Below are 11,363 nucleotides of genomic sequence, written 5' to 3'. Positions count from 1 at the left end.
AATGCAAAATACATTGTATAAACCTTAATCCGATGCATGTTATTGTAGGGCAAGATTTAGAAAAATGTCACCCACCAATTTGTTGAAATAAATTTAAAAAACTTTACAAACATCTGTGTTTCGGTTACAACTGTTGAAATTTGAAACTCCTTACAGCACTCACATACATTATATATTATGTTTTAGGTATGTTATCAAGCAATACTGCAGCGTTGTTCCGCGGTTTAATAGTCTTTTTGACAACAGTATTTTTTTTTTGCTCCTTAAAAAAATGCATTACCAGCCCTAGCTTTTACACTTTGGAAAGCAACTTCGATCTGATGTACTTTAGTTAAAACATTTGAATTGTTAAAATGGGATGCACAGTTAAAATTCGTTTTTTGGTACACTTTGAATTTATTGGGCTGCATTGCTCATTATGGCTGTAATTCGACAATAGTACCTTTAAATTATTTTTGTGGCATATATGTAATGTTTACTCAGCCACAAAATAAACACATTTTCTCGACAAACAACACTGTTAACCATTCCAATTTGAAACAAAAATACATTACTTTTTCAGTGTAGCTTCAATAGTTTTTGTAATAAAAGCACATTTCACATAGTAAACACCACAAAATGTCTATAATTAACAGTTTCACAAAACATTAAAATGGTTCCATCAAACGACATATTCAACATTTTATACATATATGTATTTATACACAAAGCAGTGTTTCTATACAAAAGTACAAGCTCGATGCCCAAATGTAAGGAAGTAATTGCAACTTTAAGACTCCCCAAGAATGAGCAGATGTTTAAAGGGTTTATACTGTAACAGAACTTGAATACAAATATAAGAGGTACTCACATTAGTTTTTACTGATAAGGTGCATTATGGGAACAAAAAATATCAGTGAAATAAATATAGCTGAGGAAGAAAAATGACTAATGTGCTGGTTTCGGTATCAAAGAGGGTATAATAAATAGACCAAAATAGAAATGTAATACATGCATGTAATTAAGTATATTTACACTCATAAAATAAATGATCTATTTCTGTTACTGCTGCATTTAAAATGACCCGTTAGTAGTAACAATTTGAGATTGGTGATGTCTGAAAGAGCAGTATGTTGAACAAGAACTTCAACGTGGCTCGATCATAAAATGCATTTACACATGCAGAATTCAAGAATTTACTTATAAGTGCACAAATATGGATGTTGTGCTATCAAAACAATTTGTGAGTCCTTTATGAATAAAATGACAGTATAGTTGTTAAATGTAGAAGCTATGTCGCTTGTAGATCTGTGAACGTAGGTTTAGACAATCTGTATAAAATTAAATGTCAACTACTCCACAAGGCTGCTGGAGCATTGTACACCACATCAGAGATTATTCTTTTCAAAACGTTTCCATATGAGTGTTGTTACTTTAATGTGAACACATAGCAGAGTAAACTTTAAATCACAACCAAACGTGTGTATTACACTTTTACAGAGTTTATATCCTACTGTTTAGGACCAGCTCATTGTTAGAGGGCTTACTTCTTTTACATAAAATTTATAAGCATTAAAAAAATTAACAGAATATAAATATATAATTACACCCTTGAAACATTGTAATGGTACAATAAATATGCTTTTTACATGTGCCTAGAAAGCCAGAAAACGATTTCTGTGGCTAAGTTAATCAATGTTAAAAGATCTGATAAACCATATTTGATAGATGCCTCTGATCAGCTCTACAACTCCCGAACAATTTTGTGTATGGGAAGTTCAGCTAACAAGCTTGATGAAAGGTACAAATGCATACCTAAAACAAGAAATGCATTGTTTTAATATTCTGCGTGCACCAGAGCATAACCATTGTAGTATGTTCATGGAGCGAGTAATCAATAACAGTGCATCCACTTAGCATTTAACAAACTCTTCACAAAAGATGAAACAAAAATCAGCGACACCAAAAACAAACTGATCCTTTTATCATCAGTTTTCCTTGAAAATGATCAGTTAAAAGGGTTCTTTCAATGCTGTCTGCATGAAAATGGCCCTCTGCTTATCCAATAGTTTTTCCTCTTTCCAGAATCGAAAAGGTTTGCTTGTCTTTAAAAAAGCTCAACATCCAGAGTTGATGAAAAAGCAATTTTTGTGATGTGCATCATTCAACTTCTGACCATTATCCTTCCATAACAGATTCCTGGTGCTCAGGACCATCTGAACTCTATCCATCTCAAGCGCGCTGTTTCCATCAGGTCTCTTGTGCCTGCAACAATCATTATCGGCAGGCAAATCACCAATAATATTTCCTTATTTGCATGGGTTTGGCCAGGCCTAATTAAGAAATTATTTTACTAATTTCCAGTTTTTCTTCATGTGAAAAGACCATGCTGAAGTAGACGGTCTACCATATGATAATGGGTCCGATTTGGCATTATCCCTTGCTAAACGTGTCTCCTCATCATTTGGTGCATTTGCCTTCGAAATCAAGAAGCTTCCAAGGTTATCTGTAAACAGATATTGCATGGATGTTAAAACTGAGGTTATTCAAAAGGTGTAAGTGTTGTATCAAATTGTACTTTTTACAAGCTTATAATGTTTTCTTGGTGCTGGGTACAGTGCAGATGCAACCCAACGATAACCCAGAGAAGAACAAGTTACTTACCTTTGGTAACGGTCTTTCTAATGCATACTCTCACCACAGATTACTCACCTTTAAAATATTCCACAAGTGCTAGACTGTTTCCAGAATTTTTCATTCCAGTGCTCCAGGGTGCCCCCAGGTAGGTGGGGTTGTGCAGCTCTGTACTAGCCTTATTCAGCCCCAGAAGGGACTGAGCAGAGATGTATTCAAGCGCAACCCCTACGTGCGGACATCACTTTCTTACTTGACTCTTTTCACACCCTTGGAACTGGAGCACATTGCAAGCTGGTACAGTCAGCTATTTTGATCTCTAAATTGGTTATTTTTAGATGACATAAAGAGACCACTCCACAGAACCAGGAAGTGGGAGGGCAGTGAGGAATCTGCAGTTAGCTAGAGTATCCACCAGAAAAAGCATTACTAAAGTTAAGTAACATGATCTGATGGAAACGTTTAACTGCAAATTCTTCACACTTAGAATAGATACGAAGGCAGTATGGAAAGTATGGAGGTATGTGGAGAAAGTTTAGACCAAAAATTCCATCAGGACCAAATGAGAGAAATGCCCTTTCCATAAGACCTTGCTCTTAAGACAGTAGTGCTTTGTGAACGTATGCATGGATGCCCATGTCACACCCTGGCAGATGTTGAGAAAAGGCACTCCAAGCACAATGCAATGATAGCAGGCTTGGCCCTCGAAGAGTGAACCCTCAGCCCTTCCTTCAGAAGCTGCTATTTGGCCACTGTGTAACAAATCCTAAAACTGAGGACTATCCACTGTGACTGTCCTTTTCTGCAACTCCTTGCCTTTCTTTGCTCTGGAGAATCTTACAAAGAGCTGATAATCCACCCAGTGGTCCTAGGTGCAATTAGTATAAAAGCTCAGAGCTCTCTTGGGAACCTGTCTATTGAATCTCTCCTTTTTTCTGGCTTGAAGTAAGAAAAGTAAGCAACGAACACAGAGAGTGATGGGCTGCCGAAGGTGAAAGAGAGGCACATTTGGCAAGAAAGTTGTCCTGGTCCTCAATATCAGCATAACTGGGAAACATGTAGTCCAGGGTGGCTGCACAGCTAAATCCGGAAGCTCACTCATGCAATAAGGTGAAGTCATTCCAATGATAATGATTGTTTCTAGAAGAGATTTGTAACCCTAGTTTCTTCTCCTTCAGAATTCCCTCAGGCGCCAGACTGGACCCAGTGATTTTTTACAGCAGTTCCCTCGTTCATCAGTACTTTGCGTTGTGTGGCTCTGTGTCAGGTCTATCCTGCCCTAGATAGGAAGAAGGTGTTCCTATATATGCGCAATCACCATGCGCTGGCATACGTTTTTCATTTAGAGCCTTCCAATGCAGATTCAGAGCTCCTTAGTATAGTATCAGTCTGACACAATTTCTTTCAGTAAAGGGCCATGTTCCCTCCAAAAACTACAAGATGTGAGGCTTGCAAGAACTGCAATCATCAGATGTTGGTAACAAGCACCCACAATGTCTGCCTCAGGTGCCTCCGTTCCAGGCACAAATGCATAATGCAGCTGCTGTGCAAGGATGAACAAGAAGGTCATCCATCATCCACTACCTCAAAGCCAACCTTGCCATTGCAAAAATTAATAAGAAGTAGAAGAAGGTCCGCTCCCAGTCGAGGATGCGGTTTCATTCCCAAGACCGTTCTTGGGGACGTTCATCTTATAAGTCCAGAAAATCAGGTAGGTCCAAGAAACCAAAAAGAATAAGACATCAAACCATGGTTTTCCATCATCTTCCCACTCCCATCGTTAAGTGATGTGACACCCCAGGTACCGCCAGGCCTCAAAGTCATTCCCTCCCTCTCAGGATGGATTCTGCAACTAATCATGATGCGTCTCGCTTTCCCTGAGCATCGGCGACCCCAAAACATCTCCATGAGCTGACACTAGCCATGAATCAAAGTCTTGGTACCTCACTAGATCCTTCTGGAGTGCCTTTCGGCCCTAAGGATCTGAGGTGGCCTACAGCTGGGTTACTGCTGGCAGATGCATAACTGATGCAAAGTGTTTCACTCAACTTCACTTCAAGGCCGGCTCAGTCTCTGACTCCAGTGCAGTGTCCGATGCTGCCTCTGGCACTTCGACCAACACCACAAGTATTGTGAGGCTCAGTACTGGCCGGTGTCACTGATGCCGGAAACTGAGCCAGTAGTTTTATCAGACTCAAACTTGGGGCCTGATTTAGATCTTGGCAGATGGAATACTCCACCACAAAGGTGATAGATATCCTGTCCGCCGAATTACGATCTCCATAGGATATAACGGGATCGTAATACGGAGTATGGAATATCTGTCACGTCTGTGACAGAATATTCCCCTCCTCCAAAATGTACAACAGGCCCTTTGTTTCTAAAATCAAGTCCCCCACCCCCGCCAAAGTGAGGTCGCAAACCACATGCCTCCACTTTTGCTCTGACCCAGAAAACTCCTAACTTCCTGGTGATGATAATGACGATAATATATCATTCCTGGATCTGCAGGGTGCCAGTGGGTTGGACACTTTACCAGACATTGCTATGTCCTCCTCTAACCACACTTTAGTGACACTGTGCCTTCTTCGTCAGAAGGACAGCACAAGTCTTGAACCTCGTCCTGCCAACTGCAAAGAAAACCGAAGTGCTCAACCAGAGTCAAATGAGCTAAGAATCTCTACCCCTTTAATAAACCCATCACTGACATGCTGTTAGGCACCTGGGTAAAATCAGGATCTTGAAACCCCATTACCAGGAATGTAGGAAGGAAGCACAGACCTGACCCCATGAACTTGGATTTTCCTCTGCAACATCCTACCATGGAGATCTTGGTGGTGTAGGCATCCACGAGATGCCTCAACCCTAATTTGTTCCCAACAACCCCTTCTGACAGGGAATCTTTCTAATTGTTCCAGAAAATATCCAGCTGACCCTACGTCTCATCACGAATGGCAGGGATACAGTGAAGTACCCCATTCACTCGGGATTAGAAATGACAGACTGCCTGGGTGGGGTAGTCTGCACCAGCATGAGGCTCCAGTACCACACCTGGATTCACTCTATGGGCAGCTCTACCAAAGTCCAACACTTCTGATGGACATGTCCTTTTACAGCTCTAGGCTGTTTGGAGTGAAGGTGGGCTCGACCAAAGAAAGATTTAAAAAGGGCGTATCCACGTCCTGCTGTCTGGGCCTTAGCTCCCCCTGTTCAGCAATTACCCCCAGCAACTTCGCTCCTTTCAAGGCTTTGGCAGGGGATATCAGCAGAGGGAACACCAGAATGTCTCACAACAGCAGAAGTTCATGCTCTCTTGGCCAACGGAGCAATAGAGAGTGTGCTGGTGTCAGTGGTCGGGACTTGCTGTTATTTCTGTTATTTTCTGGTAACAAAGGTTCGCCCCAAATTAGATTTTTGCCCACTAAGCCTCTTAGTTCAAAAGGTCAAGTTTAGAATGCTCATCCTGACCCAATTTCATCCTACCCTGGCTCCAAGGGATAGGAGGGTGGCGCTGGGTCTGCAAAGTGCCTATTTCCATATTCCTGCCCTGCATATCTCATGTGTTATATACAGTTTCATATAGGTCAATACCCCTTTGGCCTTACCAGTGACCTAGGTTGTTCAGAAAGTTAATGGTGGTAGTTGTGGCCCATCTGGAGGTTGAGAATACCAGTCTTTCCATACCTTGATGTCTGGTTACTGAAGTCGGGCTTGCCTTAGACAGTCATAAAATACTTATAGAAGACGGCAGACCTGTTGGGTTTATTGGGTTTGGATTCCATCTAGTTGTTTAAGGAGACTACAAATGATCTGCAGTGGTGTCTGTTTGCCCACAGTTGAATCAGAGGCAGACCCCTCTCCCTACCCCACCCTGAACTGACTATTGCATCACTGCTGGGTTGGGGTGATCATCTTGAAGAGGTGGAGATCACAAAACTTTGGTTTCTGGCGGAGACCTGTCTCCACATCAACTTGTAGGAGGTGCGATTCAACTGAACTATTAAAGGGGAAACAGTACAAGTGCTCAAAGACAACATGACCACCATGGGGCACTGTGCCTGGAGACTATACATCTCAGGAAATGCCTCAACGCTCAGGGCATTTCCCTGGTCACCCAGCACCTTCAGGATCTTTCAATGACTGGGCGGACAAACTCAGCTGACATTGCCTGAAGGATCATGAATAGTAGCTACACTCAGAGGTGACACAGGGCATATTCCAGCAATGGGAAGAACCTTGGCTCAACCTATTCCCTACCACATGGAACATGCAGTGTCCAAGCTTTTGCACACTAGAGTTCCCAAGGCAGTTTTCCCTTGGAGATGTTTTACTTCTGGATTTGGTTTCACCTTCGGGAGGACCTCCTTCTGCAGAAGCAGAGCTGGGTCCTGCTCTCAAGTTTTCACAACTTACATCTTCATGCATGGAAATCGAGCAGAGATAGTTTTTGATCTTTTTCCTGAAGTTGTTAGTACCATCCTAGCAGCCAGGTGTCCCTCTACAAAATATATATATGCAGGATCCTGGGAGATATTTGTGGTTTGGTGTTCCTCAACTGTGATGCCACAGTGGGACCATACCTACCTGATGTGCACTCCACTGAACCGATGTACAACTCTTCTCTCTAACTACTGACCATCAAAACAGAGGGCATGATTAAGATCTTGGTGGATGGGATATTTCATCACAAACATGACAGATATCCCGCCCACCGTATTACCAGTTCCATAGGATAGAATAGAACTTGAAATCTGTTTGTGATGGAGTATCCCATCCGCCAAGATTGTAATCAGTCCAAGAGTTCTTCATCGCCGTAATATCTGCCAAAGGAGTGGGCAAACGTCAACCTTTCTCAGCTTCTCTATTGCCATCTCCATCCACCGGCCTGCAGGTTGAACTACGGAGAAAAGCTTGGGCTGCAGTTTCCTCATTCTGCTCTTGGTTTTCCCTACTGTAATGCCTCCTTTCCCCCTTTCCATCTTTAGGGGAAAACAAGACAGGGACTGCCAGTACTCACTCTCACCACATGGTGGGTGGCTGCAGATGCAGATCACACTGCTTACAGTGCTGGCCCCTTGTTGGCTTGTATGTGGTCAATGAGGGGTCCAGGTCTCTATGGTACTTGCACCATTGCTATTGGCACATAAATGAGCAACCTGGAGTCTTGAGTCACAGAAAACAAAGTTGAGTTAATTATGGTCATTCAACATTTGCCCACTGTTTTGAAGACCGTTGCTTGGCAAGGACAAGGTCAACTCTAGAACAGAGGTCAATGACAAATTATATATCCTGTAATTGGATCCAGACACTCATTCATTTATCAAAGCGCACAATACCTAAATTAATAAAGAATCTGTGCACTCTTCCACTCTTCCAATTAATGAACTCATCCATCCATCTATTCGCATATTGACTCATTCTTGCATCCAATCACACACACTTCTGCACAAACACCGATTAATAAGTTAGCTACCTTCAGTAATGATGTTTCTAGTGGATACTCTATCTGGATTCCTCACCTCTTGAATCTTCCCAGACTGTATGAAAAATTCTAACAGTTCTTCTGCACTGCTAGGTTACATTAGGAATCCTGTGCCGCACAAAGCACCATTACAGCACAATGATGTCAGTTCTCCATCCTTGTTTACACATCCGTGAGATGAAGAGGAGGCTTAAGAAATTGATACAACATGCAGTGCATGAATCTAGACTGGAACCTTATTAAAAACACAGGTCCTTTCCACAGAATGGGCAGGTAGGAGGGATCACTGAGGAATCTTCAGGCAGAGTATCCACCAAAGAGACTAAGAGGATAATTAACTGATAGATACTTCTGCCTGCAGATTCCTTACCTCTTGAATCAGTACCAAAGGAGTACACCCCAGCTGGTCTGAGGAAATTTGTCAAGACAGGAAGCCCTAATCTGGCAACACAGTCACCTGAATGGCCTCCGGAATTAAGAAACTACTATCTATAAAAGGTGTGCACCGATGATGATAAGGAGGTGGAGAGAATATTGACAGGGTAATGGCCTGGTCTACTTGAGAGGGAGTAACCACCTTGCAAATAAAAGATGTCATCCTCTGCAGGGCCAAGTTGACTGAACAAAAAGCATTAAATGCAGGCTGAAATGACAAAGCTTTCAGTTTGCTAACTTAACTAGCCAATGTGATTGCAATGAAAAAGACAGTCTCCAATGTCAGAAGGCTCAACAGATTTAGTGAATGGGCGATGAAACTCAAACTACCCTGCTCAATCTCCAAGCTAGAGGGGCAAAGTCCAGCCCATCTTGTTGAAAGAGGAGGAAGGACCAGGCACAGGGATAGTTGAAGATGGGACTATCACACCCTTATAGGACAATCTGGCACAACTAAGATCATCCGAGCCTGGTCTAGGCACAACTTCCTCAGAATACAAATAATCAAAGGAATGGTGTGGAAAGCATAATGGAGAAGTTGCACTAGGGCCCCTTTCAGCAGAAACTGCATGTATCAAAATTGTGGATACTGCTTGTTCACTGAAGTAGTGGAAAGGTCCACCTGAGAGTTTCCCTAAAGGTTGAACAATGACATAACTATCTCTAGCTGAAGCTGCCACTTGTGGCTGGCATGCTGGCACTGATTCGTTCATGAAACCTGCCACACAGTTCATCACTAGTCAAATACTGTGAGCCTGGGCCCACTTGCAAATCCTTAGCTCTCTCAAGCATCAGCTTGCATCACTCTGCTTTTTGGCATACCACATCGCAGTTGTCTTGTACATCAATAACTGGACTGACTGACCACAGAAGGAAAGTAGAAACACATAGGGAGCCAGAGCATGGTATAGAGTTTAAGCAGGTTGATGTGATTGTTCTACTGGAGGAAGGGGGGTGGGGTGTCACCAAAGGCCTCTGATCTCCAACGCACTGAGATGACAAACCTAGGCAAGTAAAAATGCAATAATCACCTCCATGGACACTGCTACAGGCAGACAGATGGGAGTTTGGTACCACTCACAACTACAGGTTCCAGGCTACTTCCTGGGAAATCCAAACCATGACAAGATGATTTCCTTGTGCTAGGTGCATGTGAACAAGAGACAACGCTGAGTGGAAGGCACCAGCAAGATGCAGTGCGCCCTGAAGATGTGGGACTATCAGAAACAGAGGACAAGCTCGCTCCCAGGCCCATATTTATACTTTTGACGCAAACCAGCGCCGGCGCTGGTTTGCTTCAAAAATGTTACCGCCGGCTAACCTCATTCTTACGCGCCATGCGGACGCCTTATTTAAGGAATGACGTTAGCCGGCGCTGCGGACTGGTCTGAGTAAAAAAAATGACTCAAACCAGGCAGCGCCGGTGTAGGGGAAAATGGGGGTTGTGCGTAAAAAAAGGGTGCAGGTCAGGTTTGAGGCCAAAATCATGCCTCAAACCGGACTTTTGCCATTTTTTTACGCACAACCCCCATTGAAATGACTCCTGTCTTAGCAAAGACAGAAGTCATGCCCTCTTGCCGAATGGCCATACCCAGGGGACTTCTGTCCCTTGGGAATGGCCATTGGGCACAGTAGCATGTAAGGGGGCCCGAATTAGGCCCCCCATGCCACTTAAAAAAAAAATTAAATAAATACCTCAACTTACCTGTACTTACCTGGGATGGGTCCCCCCATCCATGGGTGTCCTCCAGGGGTGGGAGAGGGTGGCAGGTGGTGTCCCTGGGGGCAGGGGAGGGTACCTCTGGGCTCCTTCCATGGTCAGAGACCATGGAAGTGAGCCCACAGGTCCCTTAACGCCTGCCCTGACCCAGGCGTTAAAAAACAGCGCACATCAGGTTGTGCACCATTTTTTAAGGCCCACCCCTTCCTGTGCATCAAAATTATGCTGGAGTATAAATAAAGCACACAGGCCTTAAAGTCATTTTTTGGGCGGGAACGCCTACCTTGCATATCATTAACGCAAGGCAGTTTCCCGCATCCGAAAAAAATGACGCACACAGAGGAATTTTGACGTCCGCTGGCTCGGGCGTCAAAGTTTAAATATGGTGCACGGTTTGCGCCAAATGTGCAGCAAAAGTTTTGACGCACATTCGGCGCAAACAGAGTATAAATATGCCCCCCAGTATCTTAGCTTGAATGTTTTGAAGCCACAGAAGAGACGGGAAGGCCTTGATGGACAGTTTTTCCAGTTCCCCCCTGCTAAAGGACAGTCACTGAAATAGCTGGATGTGTGATTTGGAGATGACAGAAAACCCCTGGTCGAACTGTATGGAACACAGTGGACAGAACATTGTCTGACATTAGGTGAGAAGACGCCTTCAGCAGCCAGTCATGGAGGTAGGGAATAAAGAGACCCCCCTCCCTTCCCACCTGCGTTGCCACCACTGACATGAATACACAAGACATTAAAGTCAGTCGAAACTGAAGGATCACAAATTGATATTGTGTTGACCTCACTACAAACCACAGGTAATTGCTGTGTCACTGCAGAACTTGTACATGAAAGTACACATTGTTCTGCTCATGAAACACCATCCAGTTGCCGTGCACAGAAGCCATTAGTTCTTGGGCTAAGGACAGCTTCTTGAACTTTTCCTTGCGGAAGAATTTGTTCAGAATGCAAAGGTCTAGAATGGAAAGGATGCCCTTTCCGTCTGGAAACAAGAAAATATACAGAGCAACAACCTCTTCATTCTCTTGGCTGCTGGTATGAAATACATTGCACCTTTGTTTGACATGGAAATTACATGTTACTGCAATATGGGCACATGAT

At 43.4% G+C, this 11,363-nt stretch overlaps 1 protein-coding gene across 4 annotated transcripts in view; it reads right to left on the bottom strand.

Moving 5' to 3' along the window:
- Positions 1–372: 372 nt before the first annotated feature.
- Positions 373–11,363, bottom strand: part of PLCE1 (phospholipase C epsilon 1) — an 848,028-nt gene continuing 837,037 nt past the window's right edge. For 3 of the 4 annotated variants that reach the window (XM_069239847.1, XM_069239849.1, XM_069239850.1), the window contains one exon: positions 373–2,485. The gene's annotated coding sequence lies outside the window, so the exon portion shown is untranslated. The remainder of the gene's footprint in view (positions 2,486–11,363) is intronic. The other variant, XM_069239848.1, reaches the window with a different exon arrangement.

Source organism: Pleurodeles waltl, chromosome 6 (genome assembly GCF_031143425.1).
Source record: "Pleurodeles waltl isolate 20211129_DDA chromosome 6, aPleWal1.hap1.20221129, whole genome shotgun sequence".
Classification (NCBI taxonomy): Eukaryota; Metazoa; Chordata; class Amphibia; order Caudata; family Salamandridae; genus Pleurodeles; species Pleurodeles waltl.
The sequence above is the reverse complement of the archived record's forward strand: the minus strand, read 5'-3'. Positions and strand labels throughout refer to the sequence as shown.